Source organism: Pan troglodytes, chromosome 12 (genome assembly GCF_028858775.2).
Source record: "Pan troglodytes isolate AG18354 chromosome 12, NHGRI_mPanTro3-v2.0_pri, whole genome shotgun sequence".
Taxonomy (NCBI): Eukaryota; Metazoa; Chordata; class Mammalia; order Primates; family Hominidae; genus Pan; species Pan troglodytes.
In genome coordinates this window covers 120064924-120079630 of record NC_072410.2, presented here as the reverse complement: position 1 = coordinate 120079630, position 14707 = coordinate 120064924, and the positions used below count along the sequence as shown (strand labels likewise).

The window sequence follows — 14707 nt, the reverse complement described above, 5'->3', positions numbered from 1 at the left end:
TCACTTCCGTCATCAGTGACACTTGGTGTGGGAGCTGCCCTGGGTCCATTACCAGGATTGACATTCATGCCGCCTCCCTCCCGGGTGACTTGGATCATGCACTGGCATTTCCCGAGCGGCGACCTCAGGGTTCTAATTGCCGCCACCTTCAACCCACCCCAACTCCATCACAGCCCAGCAGGTGCCATGCTCACAGCTCAGGAGTGACAGCCATGTTTGACATGGAGGTCTGGTAACTTCTCTGCACCGCATTCCACCCATGATTACATAATTAATATCCGACACAGTTCACTCCCTGACACACAATCTGCTGCAACTCCAGACGTTACTACTTACGGCTCAATCTTTGCAGGATTCATTAGGTTTGGTTGTTCATAGAATCTGCTTAATTTCCAGCTATGCCCTGTCCTGTTAGAAAAAAATTATAATCTGTAACAATTACACAGTTCAGTTGTTTAATGGAAAGTAGATTTGTCATCATTCTTTTGCAAAAAATGGCTTCACCTCCAGAGAATGCATTGCGTTCCTGCAGTCCCTGCAATGGCCCTGAGGCTCCCACGTCTCCCAGCTGTGGAGGGTCCAGCCTCGCATTGCTCACCACAACCAGTTTCTTCCTCCACCAGGGGAGTCTATCCCTGAACAAGTGCTGGTGGAGCATTTTATATGGAAAGTCACTTATGATGGACATTAAACGAGCTATGTGCAGAAAGGACTCCATGCCCAAGTAGGTTGGAGAGAGATTCAATTTTAAAATGAAATATATATATATATAGGGTAATGCTTATCAACGATTTACTATGCAAAGTCTCAATATTTGGGACTTCCTGAGAGGGGAGTACAGGGTACAGTTCTGAGCAAACCTGCCTGTCTCCAGAAGCCTCTCTCCCTTTGCCTTAGGACAGCTGGTGGGACCGGCTCTGGGCATCTCTCAGGATCCGGCACTGAACTCTCTCCACTCACGTTCAGAGGAAGACACAACACATAAGCAACGATGGTGCATCCTCCTCTACCATGGAGGGTTCTTTCAACAAAAAGAAGTATCTCATTCATTCATTTGTCCACCTGGTACTTCCTGAGCCACTTCTATATGCCCATGGGAGATGTTTTAGGCTGGGTTCTCTGGAGGTTTTCTGAAGCAGAGGTCTGTGTGCAAGCGTTCATCAGGGAAGTGCTTCCTGAGGAAGTCTGTGAGACAGCAGAGGACGCAGTTGGAGGTGGAGAAAGCCAAATGCAGGGTGACCGAGGCAGAGCCCCACGGAGGGTGGCTCCAGCTAAACCAGCCAGGCCCTAGCAGGCCAGGCATATGCGGTTCCTCTGAGGCCTGGGATGGGCTCCTGTACCTCTGTAGGAAGGTCTGAAAGCCAGAAGCCAGAAGGAAAGTTTAAACTACAAGCACTTGGAGGACCACTGCTCTCAGTGTTCCCAGGGCATGGGGTACGGGCTCCCAAGGGTTCTCGGCTCTGCACTGGAGAAGCAGCAGGCCCAGGAGCCCCAGAAGGCCTCTGAGAATGACCTGCAGCCCTGTAGCAGCTGGGGGACATGCACCATGGTGGGTGCCTTCACCCTGCCCTGCCTGTCTCAGCTGCTCTGCTCAGAACCTCGGTTCGTCTTCTCACCCCAGTCAACCTTCAAGCTGGCCTTAGCACAGCATCTGGCATAGAGTCAGTGAGTGACCAGGGTTTTGAGGGGATGAATGAATGAGTGAATGAATGATGATGGAATGGATAGACAAGTCTATCATGTTGCACCTGTGGCGAATGCCTCCTATAGCTCCCTACTGGGAGAGGCAACAGAGCCACTTTTCATTGGGAGCAGTCCCTGAAGACAGACTACCAACCAATGACGCATCCTCATTCCCCATGTGACCTCGAGCAAGGGCCTTAGCGTCTGCGTCTGTTCTCTCACCTGTGAAGGAGCCATTCGATGAGTGACCCCTGGAAAGTACTCAGAAGAGCAGACACTCAGCAGACACCATCATGGCCATCACCTCCCCCCATCCAAAAAGAAACACAGAGCAGCTCTCACAGGCAGCCTCTGAGGTTTTCTGCTTTCACCTTTGGCTCCTATGCCCCCATCCCCTTCCCATACAAAATGGATTTCCCAACTGGACAGCTCATGGCTTCTTGGACAAATCCTGGGTGTGCTGACAGCCCTGCCCTCATGCCATACTCTTTCTGTCCTCAATTTTGAATTATTTCTGTTCCCTCTCCCTATACAGCCTCCTTCCTAAACTCGGCCTTTCCCAACTAAAACTCATCCGTTCCCCTTCCAGGTCAGCACAGTCAGACCCTCTCCCACGTCACAAATCATATTTGGATACAACTGTTGTGCTCATCTTCTCTCTAAATCCTCCGTGCCTTCCACCAAGGTGCCTCACACATCCCAGACTCAGGAATAGGGCAGGAACAGGGAGAAGGGGTCTGTGGCTGTACATGGTGTTCAGTGTGGTGATTCCTCAAGGATCTAGAACTAGAAACACCATTTGACCCAGCCATCCCATTACTGGGTATATGCCCAAAGGATTATAAATCATGCTGCTATAAAGACACATGCACATGTATGTTTGTTGTGGCAGTATTCACAATAGTAAAGACTCGGAACCAACCCAAATGTCCATCAATGATAGACTGGATTAAGAAAATGTGGCACATATACACCATGGAATACTATGCAGCCATATAAAAGAATGAGTTCATGTCCTTTGTAGGGACATGGGTGAAGCTGGAAACCATCATTCTCAGCAGACTATCGCAAGGACAAAAAACCAAACACCGCATGTTCCCACTCATAGATGGGAATTGAGCAATGAGAACACATGGTCACAGGAAGGGGAACATCACACACCAGGGCCTGTTGTGGGGTGGGGGGAGGGGGGAGGGATAGCATTAGGAGATATACCTATTGTAAATGATGAGTTAATGGGTGCAGCACACCAACATGGCACATGTATACATATGTAACTAACCTGCACGTTGTACACAGGTACCCTAGAACTTAAAGTATAATAAAAAAAAAAAAGAAAAAATATAAAAATAAAAAAAAGGAAACGAGAAAACGACGTGGGGCTTTGTAAGTCAGGAAGAGAACTTTAGGCCTAATTTAAGGTAAAATTAAAGCCTTCAAGTGCTTTAAGCAGAAAAGCAACATGGCCTGGTTTGTGCTTTTGAGCAGCTTCCAGGCACTCAGGGACAAGGGCTGTGGCAAGACCCAGTGAGAAGGAAGAGAGAGGGGAAGTCTCCAGGGGAAGGCTCGGCCAGACGGTGGAGGGCACTCCCTGGAGGGCTCAGTCAGACAGTGGCAATGGTGGTTTAGGCAAAGGGTGGCTGTGGAGACGGATAAAAGACGAGACGATGACCTAGAATATTGGCGGCAGGTGTCACAGGAATGGTGGATGCATTTTAACCTGAGAGTGACAAGCAGTTTTCAGTTTGCACAGCTGAGAGGATGCTGAGACCTGTTATTGCTGAGGAAGCATGGAGGGGAGGAAGCATGGAGGAGAGGAAGTTTTGCTTATGTCGGGGAGTGGGAGGATAGATCCACTGAAGCCTGACAGCCACCCATCCACTTTCAGGACAGCGTGAGAGACGGCATGGCCCAGTGTCTGTGGCTGGGAGCAACCAGCGGCTCCAGGCTCTACTCTGCCCCTCGGTGGGTGACCCTGAGCAACCGCCCAATGTGTGTGCTCGGTGGTCCAGTCTGGGGTGGTGCATCCCATGCGGAAATGACACTCCTCTTCACTCGGTGGCCCTGTCTGGGTGGTGCATCCCACGCAGATGCTCAGTGGCCCTGTCTGGGTGGTGCATCCCACGCAGATTCTCGGTGGCCTTTTCTGGGGTGGTGCATTCCACGCAGATGCTCAGTGGCCCTTTCTGGGGTGATGCATCCCACGCAGATGCTCGGTGGCCCTTTCTGGGGTGGTGCATCCCACGCAGATGCTCGGTGGCCCTGTCTGGGTGGTGCATCCCACGCAGAGATGACACTCCTCTTCCATGAGATCACCATCGGTGCCTGAAACATCACAGTTCAATAGTCGAGTGCAGTATAGAGTGGAGACATTGAGGCAGAGCTGAAGCTTCATAAGTGGGTTAGATTCATCATGTTTTACACAAAGACTTGCACTAGAGACCTTTGATTGGGATGAGAAGGAGGACGTGGCTCCACTAAGGAGAAGCTTCCTATGAGAAGCAATGAGGCATCAGGAAGGGGAAGAAAGCACGGATTGCAGTGGAACTCAACAGCTAAGGAGACAGGGAGGAAAGAGACATGAAACCATGAGGAGACAGATGAACTCAACAGCTATGGAGACAGGGAGGAAAGAGCCATGAAACCATAAGGAGACTGACTGATTCAGCAAATGGCATGGAGAGAATATCTAAATGGGAAAAAGCCAAATTACAGTTGTACTTCATACCAAAAATTAAATTCCAATAAATTAAATAGAAAAATATAGAAACAAAATATGGCCGGGCGCAGTGGCTCATGCCTGTAATCCCAGCACTTTGGGAGGCCAAGAAGGGCAGATCACTTGAGGTCAGCAGTTCTAGACCAGCCTGGCCAACATGGCGAAACCCCATCTCTACTAAAAATATAAAAATTAGCCAGGCATGGTGGCATGCATCTGTAGTTCCAGCTACTTGGGAGGCTGAGGCAGGAGAATTGCTTGAACGCCTGAGGAGGAGGCTGCAGTGAGCCGAGATCATGCCACTGCACTCCAGCCTGGGCAACAGAGCAAGGCTCCATCTCAAAATAAATAAAGAAAGAAATAAAAATGCCAGTAGTTTCCGTTTGTTTCCTAAACAGCCTATAAGATAGAGAGTGAGGTAAGAGGGTGGAGTTCAGGGATCAGACAAATTTAGGTTCAATTCTAGGACCCACCATACACGACATTAGACAAGTTACTTAACCTCTTCAGGTCTTGGTTTTCCTGTAAAAATAAAAAGAAGAAATTCCATGAAGACTAAATTCAACAGTGCGTCCATCACATCCAGCCTAGCAGATGACAAGTACTGCTTTATGTGAGCCAGTTTACCGTAGTCATGTGTAGTTTATAAAAATTTTCAATAATAGCAAAAAATGCATTTTTTTTTTTTACTGGCAACCCTTAGGCCTTCAAAACATTCTGCTTCTCAGAATGTTCACTGAATTGCAGTCAACCAAAATTCTTCTGTGCACCCCAGTTTCACTTCAGGATCCCGCAGAAGCAGGCCCCCTCATGAGGAGGGTGCTTTGGGGGCCTGCATGGTGGGTGTACACAGCAGACATGAGCTCTGAGTTCCAATCCCGGCTCAGCATGAACACGGAGGATGTCCCAGGATGCACAGCTTGGTCACAGTGATAAGAGCCAGCCTTGACGATGGCCCGTGGCCGGCCCCATGCACCGGGATTTACAGAGACACAAAGCTGATCCCTATCACAGCCCAAGATCTCTGTTTTGCAGATGAGGAAGCCGAGATTAAATTAGGTGACCTGTGCAGAGTCAGAATTCAGGATGTGGCAGAGGTGAGGCTTGAGTCGGCGAGGTCAGCCAGGCTCTGCAAGGAGTTCTCTTTGGTGTGACACATTCAGCTTTCATCCATCTGTGGAACTCACACTCTGGCAGGCACAGTGCCAGACGATGTGGCAGTGCCCTCACAGAGCCCGGCTTCCAGCAAGAGACAGGCAGCTCGGCCAGGCCAGCGCCATCCGGACGTTTGATAAGTATCAATTGACAGTCAGGGAATGCTCAGCAGAAAGAATTCAAACAGAATAGCAAGGTTCTGGGAAGACTTCCTTTCTAAGAGGATGTTTTTGAAAACCTAAGAGTCTTTAGCAAATTGAATAGTGCATGCAAAGGGCCCTTGAAACCATATGCCTTCCTCAGCCGCCTCAGGTGCAGAACACAAGAACACAGGCCTCCAAGGTGTGTGCCTGACTCTAGGACCAAGCTGAAAATAAAATGGATCAAAAGTCCACTCAGGGTGAATGTGAGATCTCTCCTCTCATGACTCTTACGAGCAGTTGTCAAGGGCTGAAAAGAAAAACTCCACAAGCACTTAAATCCCCAGTGGGAGCCCTAGGGACACACTGCAGGTGGCAATGAGAACAGGCCTGCCTAGGCCCTCCTGCTGCCACCCTAACCCTTTAAATTAGAAAGACAAAGCTTGTAACCTGAGACGAAAGGCGACTGCCCCAGCCTCTGAGGCTCTAGAATACTCAGACTTGCAGGCCAGCATCAGCATCTAGGCTGTCACCCTCAGGCAGATTTCTGAGTCTCCGTGTGAAGCAGGAAGCCACAGGGAGGTGGCTCACAGGTCCCCACTGAGGCCCCAAATGATGACCTGTGCCTTAATCTGTTTTCCAAATTCCATTTGTGGGAGTTCCAGTGAGCAACTCTCTTTCCTGTGGGGGTAACTCATCAGCCTCTCATCCTCCTGTGGTAGCTCCAGGGTGATGGAGCAGCCTCCCGCTGCTGACCTGAACTGCCCACATAATCTCCCAACAGGAGTGACCTTATTTAGGTGATAGAATCTTATAACGTAAATCACTGGAGAATGGCCTATCTGAACATGACAGATAGCACATTTTCTGTCAACTACACCATGAACCAGTTTTCCACCCATTTTTTTTTTAGATCAGAAATAAATGGAAAAGTGGAAGATCTTGTAAGATATTCCTGTAAGTGGTGACTGAGCGTCTACTCCACCGGAAGCACAGTGACTCCTGAGTGCCGTCTGAGTGTGGAGGAGCTCGTGCTCTACAGGAAAAGGAAAACTCAGGGCAGAACCAACACGGTGCAGGGCAGGGCACTCCCAGGGTCTGGAGAGAGGCCCAGCGCAACCCTGAATTGAGAGGAGGATGAGAAATCTCATTCCTGACCAGAGAATCAGGACAGGCCCGCAGCAGGCACTCATGGCCTTATGACAGCTGACCTCTGGAATTACGAGAACTCAACTGAATTTCACTAAAAGTTTCACCTCTGGAAGAGTGCATCCATCCCCGGCCAGTTAATGAGGAACATGCCCTTACGTTTGTAGATGTCTAAAGAAAATGTGCTTGGGAAACAACTCGCGTCAGAAACCCAAATCTCATGAAAACACACGAGGCTTCTTGTTGACGGTCCCCATAGGAAACAAATGCTCTTTTCACCGAACAACTCGTTTCCGGGCTGCCACCACATTGTCACGCTCTTGGACTAGCTCACCCCGATGGGGTGCTGTGCTGCAGGGTAGGGGCTGGGAGTCTTATCAGGAGGTGATGTTCCAGCTGGTCTGGAAGCCTGAATCAGACAGGAAGCATAGAACATCTCTCAATGGCATGAGGCAGAGGTGGCTGCACCTGCAGGTACAGCTGGAAAGGCAGGGCTTGAGTGTTCCAGTTTCTTCAACTAGCACACCCCCATGGAAGCAAAGAATAAACAATGATCTTCTGGTCTGAATATAACGACCTTGCGCCTGGGTTACCGAGACTATGCCAAGTTCCTGCTGGTGCTCACAGGTGGGAAAGGGCTCTGCACTGGGACAGGTATCCTAAGAGCGACTTGGGAGGAATGAAAATGACCCAGAGAGGTGCAGTGTGGAAGAACCATGAGCATGGGTTTTCAGGAGGCTCACTGGTTCCTCATGCTTCCAGAGGAGGAAACATTTGTTCTGTGGCATTTGTGTGCCCAGGGAAGGACATGGATCATTTCCACCCAGAGCACAGCTGGCAGGAGCCTTTCCCTTTCCCGGGTTTGGGTACAAAGAGGCTCCTCCTTGCCTAGAGGAACCATCTTCTAAGCCCCAACTCCTCTCCTCCACATGCTCGCAGCAGGCCTCCTCTTCACCCTGTGGGTGCCCAGCCACCACCCCTGGGGCTCCCTCGAAGAGCCCTGTCTTTCCTCTCTCTTCTCACTGTGACCAAGCATGACCCGACCATGAATTTCTAGCCAAACTCGCCTGCTCCTGAAGACTTTGCTGGCAAAAGCAGCCCGCAGGATTTGCTCTGCCCAGAACCTGGAACACTCAAGCCCTGCCTTTCTGGCTGTACCTGCAGGTGCAGCCACCTCTGCCTCATGCCATTGAGAGATGTTCTATGCTTCCTGTCTGATTCAGGCTTCCAGACCAGCTGGAACATCATCTCCTGATAAGACTCCCAGTCCCTACCCGGCAGCCCAGTGCCCCATCCTTCCCCCTTCCTGGATTCTGCAGCTCGGCTCTCCTATGTTGCATCTCACACCATGAGTCACAACATAACGTGACCCACATGTATGCATCTCCTGGAGCACAGGGAGCTTGTCCTGTTCTCTGGGGGCTGCCCTGTGGTCCAGCAGGTGCCTGACACACAGTAGATGCTCAGTAAGTTAATGCCCCCATGCAGATGGAGGAGGCTTTGCATTTGAGAAGAAGCAAATCACGATCCACACAACTTAGTCAGAAGCCCTGTGTGTTCCGGGGGACTGAAATGCACCATCTGAGGTTCATAGCAGGATCCATGAGCAGGAAGTACCTGCAGCTCAGGCCTGTGAGGGAAGAGCCATGCCTCCCACTGGGCTTCTCTAAGAAACACACAACCGTGAGCCGAGCCCATCCCACAAACCTGGTGTTTCATAAACCCAAATGAGATCGAGTCGTCAGCATGTGGTTTGTTGGAGTCACGGCGACCAGAAGAACACTCATCTCTCAACAGTCATGAAGATTTTCTCCAAACTCACAAAGTCCCAAAGTTTTTCTATATGGCCATGGACACCATTTAAAGTCTCTGACATTTCCTACCTAAAAGATAAGATTAAGAGGAGATGGAGGGGTGGACCGCATTACCACGTAGCCAGTTCCACACTGCCTTGCTCTGCCTATGACAGAGGAGCACTTCCCCGCACCAGGGATCCTGAGCTCGGCCGTGGCTGTGCTTGGGCAGATGGGACCGAAGTGAATACACTCCAGACCCCATCCCAGCAGTGGTGTGGCTGAGCCTCTTGTCCAGTGCTCCCCCACGGAAAACACGCACGGGGCTGACCCCAGTCCAGAGCAGAGGCGCCAGAACCTGCACAAACCCCATATGGTGCTAGATCCGTGTTGGGCAGCTCCAGGTGTGAGCATCACCACGATGGAGCAGGGCACAGGGAGAGCTCATGTTTGGATCCGTGTTGGGCAGCTCCCAGGTGTGAGTGTCACCACAATGGAGCAGGGCACAGGGAGAGCTCATGTTTGGGATAAGGCAGTGAATCCGGAGGAGGCCTGCAGAGCGGACATAAGGCATCGCCTCGAGGGGCAGGCACGCTGTGGCTCACTGACTCGCAGTAATGCCCCTGGCTGCGGAACCTCCCAGAAGCGCAGCCATGTAGACACTGCAGACCTAGGTGCAAATAATCATCTTTGCAACGGCGAGAGTAAATGCTGACAATTAAGTTCATGTGTTTTACCAAACAGGATCCAAGATAAGTAACTCATCTCAAAGACCAGGATCTATTCATCTGAGAGCCCTGTCTCTGACCATTAGACCAACTGGCCCCTTCATGCTTCCAGAAGACGGTGCAGTCAGAGACGCCATTCAAAGGCCCCATGTAGGTGGCCGAGTCTGTCTGCCCCACTCTTCTCTTCCCTTCTCCTGCAAGGGTTGTGAGCAGCAGGACCTAGTCATCCCGCCGCACTTTGCAGAGCGCTCCCCCTCCAGGTGAGGAACACAGCGGGGGTGGGCACACCCTCAACATCAGGCTCACACTCGGCGGGGCTCCTGAGGCCATCCCCAGGAGTGGACAGGTGGTATGGGAGGGGGCTCCAGAAGCCAGCAGCCTCGGACTCTCAGATACACCCCGTGAGGCCAGGGTGTGACCAGCCTCACTGAGGCTGGCCAGCCACGTTAGATGCCACCACGCAGCATCTTTCTCTGTTACGCTTTGTCACACGATGTGCTGATGGGACTCCAAACAACAGCCAATTTGGAATGGAAACACTCTTGTATTTTTAAATGAAATAATATTAATTTGGACAGTGAGCGTATGATCAGAATTCCTTGTAAATATTTACATTGAGTGCCTGGGGAAGAAAGAGACCTGGTTAATTGTAATTAATCATGGATAATTCATTACTTACAGTATCCAGCACGGCTGGGGCTCTGCTAGGCTCAGGATCCTAAAAGCCTGCAGACTCCAAGTCGAACTCAATGTAGTGAAGGTGGTGTTGCCCCGGGTGCTGCCTGATAATGACAAAAAGGAAGCAGGGGTGGGCACAGCCTCCCATGCCAGTCACCCTCCTGGGTGTTATTCATTCTGAGATATCACAGGGTCCAGGACCCAGAGGGGAGCAGCGGGTCAGGACGCAGTTGCCAGGATGCCCCCGGAGACCTCTCCTCATGCCGAGTCCCTGGAAGGGAGGCTTCTCCCAGGACCTCCGTCCTCCCTGCCCCTGCTTGAGGAGCTGGGGCAGAAACGGGGCTGAGCATCCTCATATTCCATGCAGAGGAATCTAATTTACTAAATGCAGGAGTGGCTGGCCTGGAAGGAAGAGCACAGTGGCTGGAAGGATAGGGCCTGGCTGGACATGGACAGCGGAACTGACGGGGGTGGAGGAAGGAAACCTGCAGCCACTCAACAGGAGGATGCAGGCCACCCTCCATGGGAGAGAGCCTCAGGGATCAGCAGCCACTCAGGCAGGAGGATGCAGGCCACCCTCCACAGGGGGGAGCGTCAGGGATCAGGGGGTGCCCAGAGAAGTCTGGGAGGAGGAGGGAAACGTGGCTGTTGCCTCGGGCATGGGGAACAATGGTTGGAAGGTGGAAGACAGAGCTTGTTTCAGGGAATGCACTCAAAAACCTGGAAGGCACACAAAAACCTTTCCTCCTCCCTGTCCTCGCTCAGCCGTGTTCCTGCTGCCCTCCTGGCACCCGTAGCACCTGCGACCTCTATCCATCCTCCCATGGCTGCTGTGCTTAGAACGGCACCACCTCCTGCCTGCAAAACCATGACAGCCCTCGGACAGCTCCCAGCTGCAGCATCTCCTCCCTCAGTCCCGCTGTGTCACTGCCACTCATCCAGAGTGCAAATCTGATCACCGCTCGCTTTAAACACTCTTCAGTAACTTCCCATTTTCTTTCATAAATACGGCAGATTCCCAGCCAGGCTCACCGTGGAAGCCCCCTGGCTTTGCGCCTCTCCCCGGCTTGAAGGCCTCGGTTCTTGTCACTAGGACCAACTCCTGGCTGCTCACCAAAGCACACCTCATACACAGCCATCCCGGTGATTGGCAGATTTGGTTCCTATGAATCTACCTACTTGCTAAAATCCACTTGTAGCCTCCACGTGAGGTGCACTTGCAGCCATCTGTGGACGTGAACAGAGCAGGATTAATACCTGAGTCGCCCGAAGCAGAGTTTCTGCGCTCATCCTCACTTCAGCTCTCAGACTGTAAACAAGGGTTCTTTTCGAGGTATAGTTAATTTTGTGGTTTTTTGCATTTCTGTGGGTGATTTCACAGTTTAAAATGGCCCCCAGGTGTGGTCTCTAGTGCTGTCTAGGGATCCTGAGGGCAAGAGGCCATGAGCCATGACGTGCCTCATGCAGAAAATATGGTTAGAGAAACCACGTGCAGGCATGAGACACGGTGCTGCCGGCCAGGGCTGCCCCACTGATGAGTGAAGAACACGTATTACCTAGGTGTCTTTACACAGAAACACACATCACACGATGCCAGGTGCTGGTCATTGATGAAATTGTTGTGACTGGAATCTTGCAGGAATCTAACTGTGAGGGTTAATTTTCTGTGTCAAGTTGGCTGAGCCACGGCGCCCAGATATTTGGTCAAACATGACTCTGAGTGTTTCTTTGAGGGTGTTCCCGGATGCAATTAACATTTAAGTCAGCAGACTCTGAGTAAAAGCAGACCCCTCCCTGCCATGTGTGGGCCTCATCCAGGCCGCTGAAGCCTAAAAGAACAAGGACGGAGGCCCCGGAGCTGGGGGTTTCCCTGCAGATGCTCTCTGCCCTGAACCAAAGCACCAGCTCTTCCACCAGCCCACCCTGGGCACTTTGGACTTGCCAGCCCCCATAATCACATAAGCCAATTTCTTAAAATCTCTCACTGTCTGTACACACACACACACTCACACACACACACACACACATCTTTGTTTCTGCTTCTCTGGAGAATGCTGACTGATAAACTTCCTGTATTTCCCCTGAGAGCAATGGTTCAGAATTCACTAATTCGGTGTTTGTGGCGACTTTACAGGACAGAACCTCCTCGAGTGACAGGAACAGCTGCCTTGGACTCCCAAGATGACCAGAAGGGCTGCCTTGGATTCCCTAGACTGACCAGAAGGGCTGCCTTGCACTCCCTCGAGTGACATGAACGGCTGCTTTGCACTCCCTCAGTGACCGGAAGGGCTGCCTTGGACTCTCTGGAGTGACTGGAAGGGCTGCCTTGGATTCCCTAGAGTGACCAGAGGGCTGCCTTGCCCTCCCTTCAGTGACCGGAAGGGCTGCCTTGTGCTCCCTCAGTGACCGGAAGGGCTGCCTTGTGCTCCCTCAGTGACCGGAAGGGCTGCCTTGTGCTCCCTCAGTGACCGGAAGGGCTGCCTTGCGATCCCGTCTAAGTGCCCTTCCCACCTGCCACTAGGACTCATGTCCTGAGGTTTTTCTGAGCCCATCTGCACCTCCCAGCACATGAAGGCATCTCTGCCTCCCTAGACCTCTCCCTTGAGCCCCACAGTACCTGGTCTCACCCCTCTTGTCACACCTGGTGCAGAAATGACATGCAGTGTTTGTGGAGTTGCCCCCTTACCTTTGGCATAGGGCTAGCTGCATTCCTGGCACACAGGAGATGCCAGATGCCATTTAACACGGGAGCCATCTGATGAGAGCTCCCACTTGGGCAGGCAAGGGCTCCAGCCATGGAATCACAGCCTCTTCCACGGGCAATGGAGACACAGTCCGTGGTGCAGGTGTGCGTGGAGGATACCCAGAGGTCCTCCTACAGAAATGCCTGACACCCCAGGATGGTGCGGGCGGCTCCTGACACCCCGGGATGGTGCGGGCGGCTCCTGACACCCCGGGATGGTGCGGGCGGCTCCTGACACCCCGGGATGGTGCGGGCGGCTCCTGACACCCCGGGATGGTGTGGGCAGCTCCTGCACTCGCTCTTTTCCTCTCAAGGACTTAATGGCTACAGAGAAAGCAGAGGCCTGCTGCGGGGAGCAGGGGGAGCCGGGCAGTGCAGTGGCCTCCCAGGAGCACTTGGCTCCTCCAGTTGGTAGGGTCTGAAGGAGAGGGGCTCAGGGAAGCTCTGTTTCTGTGGGCTCTGCACCAGAAGACATTTAAAACTGATCAGTGTGCGCGCAAGAGTAGCCAAAGACTCAGCGCATTAAGGAGGACGCTGGCGTGGGGTCAGCAGGGAGTGAGCGTGGGCAGCCTCCCACCAGGCCGGTCTGGGAGTGCCCTGGCCTCAGGCAGCGACTGCACCCTCCCTCCTCTGCTGATTTGTCTTGCCTTGGAGCCCTAGCAGAGAGAGAGCTAGCATTTTGTATCACTCTGGAGAAAATATCTAGAATCAGCGAGTTGTGAAAGCTTCAAGGAAAGTGAGATAGCAGTTAAGTGAGAACGTCAAGGAAGCAGATTTGTGTTCAATAGCTCATTAAAAACGGCAAAGCTCTTCCACAATTCCAGCTGTCCCCATGCAGCTGTGTGTCTGGAGTGGTGGTGAGTGTCCCCACGGTGGGGAGGCGCAGGGACGGATGGGGCTTCAGGGCCTCGCTGGAGAAGAGATTGCTAAGTTCCTGGAGGCCTTTCCAATTTTGAGGGCCCCAAAAGGGACCTGAGTGGTTTCCCGACTTGAGAACCGTCTGCATCAGCCCGGCTTCCTGCACAGTGTCTGCGCCGGTGCACACCTTAGAGGGGAGCTGCGCCATCAGATGAACCAGGACCCTGGCGGAGGAAGGGGGGTGCCGGCAGGGCTCTCATGGCACCTGCTGCCTGTGGCTGAGGGGAGCCTGGAAGGGCACCAGCCTCACCCACCCCTGGCCGAGACCCCCCTTGCACAGAGAACACACACAATACAACCACAGCTGGAATCCCATGCACAGCTCCTTATTCACCTTCCCGCTCACTGCAGTCCTCTGGTTTCAACCTTCCGTTGACATTGATGACAATTTTACATGGACGGTAGCCAGGTTTGACAGGGTTAAAAGTGAGAAATTTGCTGTTCCAACACTTAGGCTCAAATCCTGGGCTGAGAATTTAAGGGCTACTTGAATGCATGTGACTCAATTTTTTCTCTGTACCTCAGTTTCCCTCTGTGTCAGATACACTGATGTGGGGTTGGCTGTGAGGCAAAATGAGCTCCTAGTTTGCACCACAAAGCTCTGGGCAGATCTCCACTCATTAATGGTGCCAGGAAATGTGGAACCATGCTGACTGCCAGCAGAGCCTGTCCCCCCGGGAGCCTTGCTGTGCCCTGCAGCTTCACCTCACCTGAACCATGCACAGGGCTTTCTTTTCTGCCATGTTCTTCATCCATTGTGGGGGATGCAATCACATTTTTGTGTGGTGACCAGCATCTGTCATTCACAGAATTGGCTCAAATCACATGTGACCAGAAGAACAATTATGTTGAGAGTTATTTTTTAGCATCCCGCTCTTTGACACTTTTGAAGAGATCAAATGTCAGAGATATTTTTTTCTTTTTTGCATTTGCTCAATGCATTATCTCTAAGGCTAAGTAGGTTTCGAAAAAAAAATCTCAAGAGCATCCTATCCAGTTTT

At 51.9% G+C, this 14707-nt stretch overlaps 1 long non-coding RNA gene across 4 annotated transcripts in view; it reads right to left on the bottom strand.

Annotated features, from left to right (window-relative positions):
* Positions 1 to 14707, bottom strand: part of LOC104004850 (uncharacterized) — a 257894-nt gene that overhangs the window by 93975 nt on the left and 149212 nt on the right. The window lies entirely within an intron of this gene.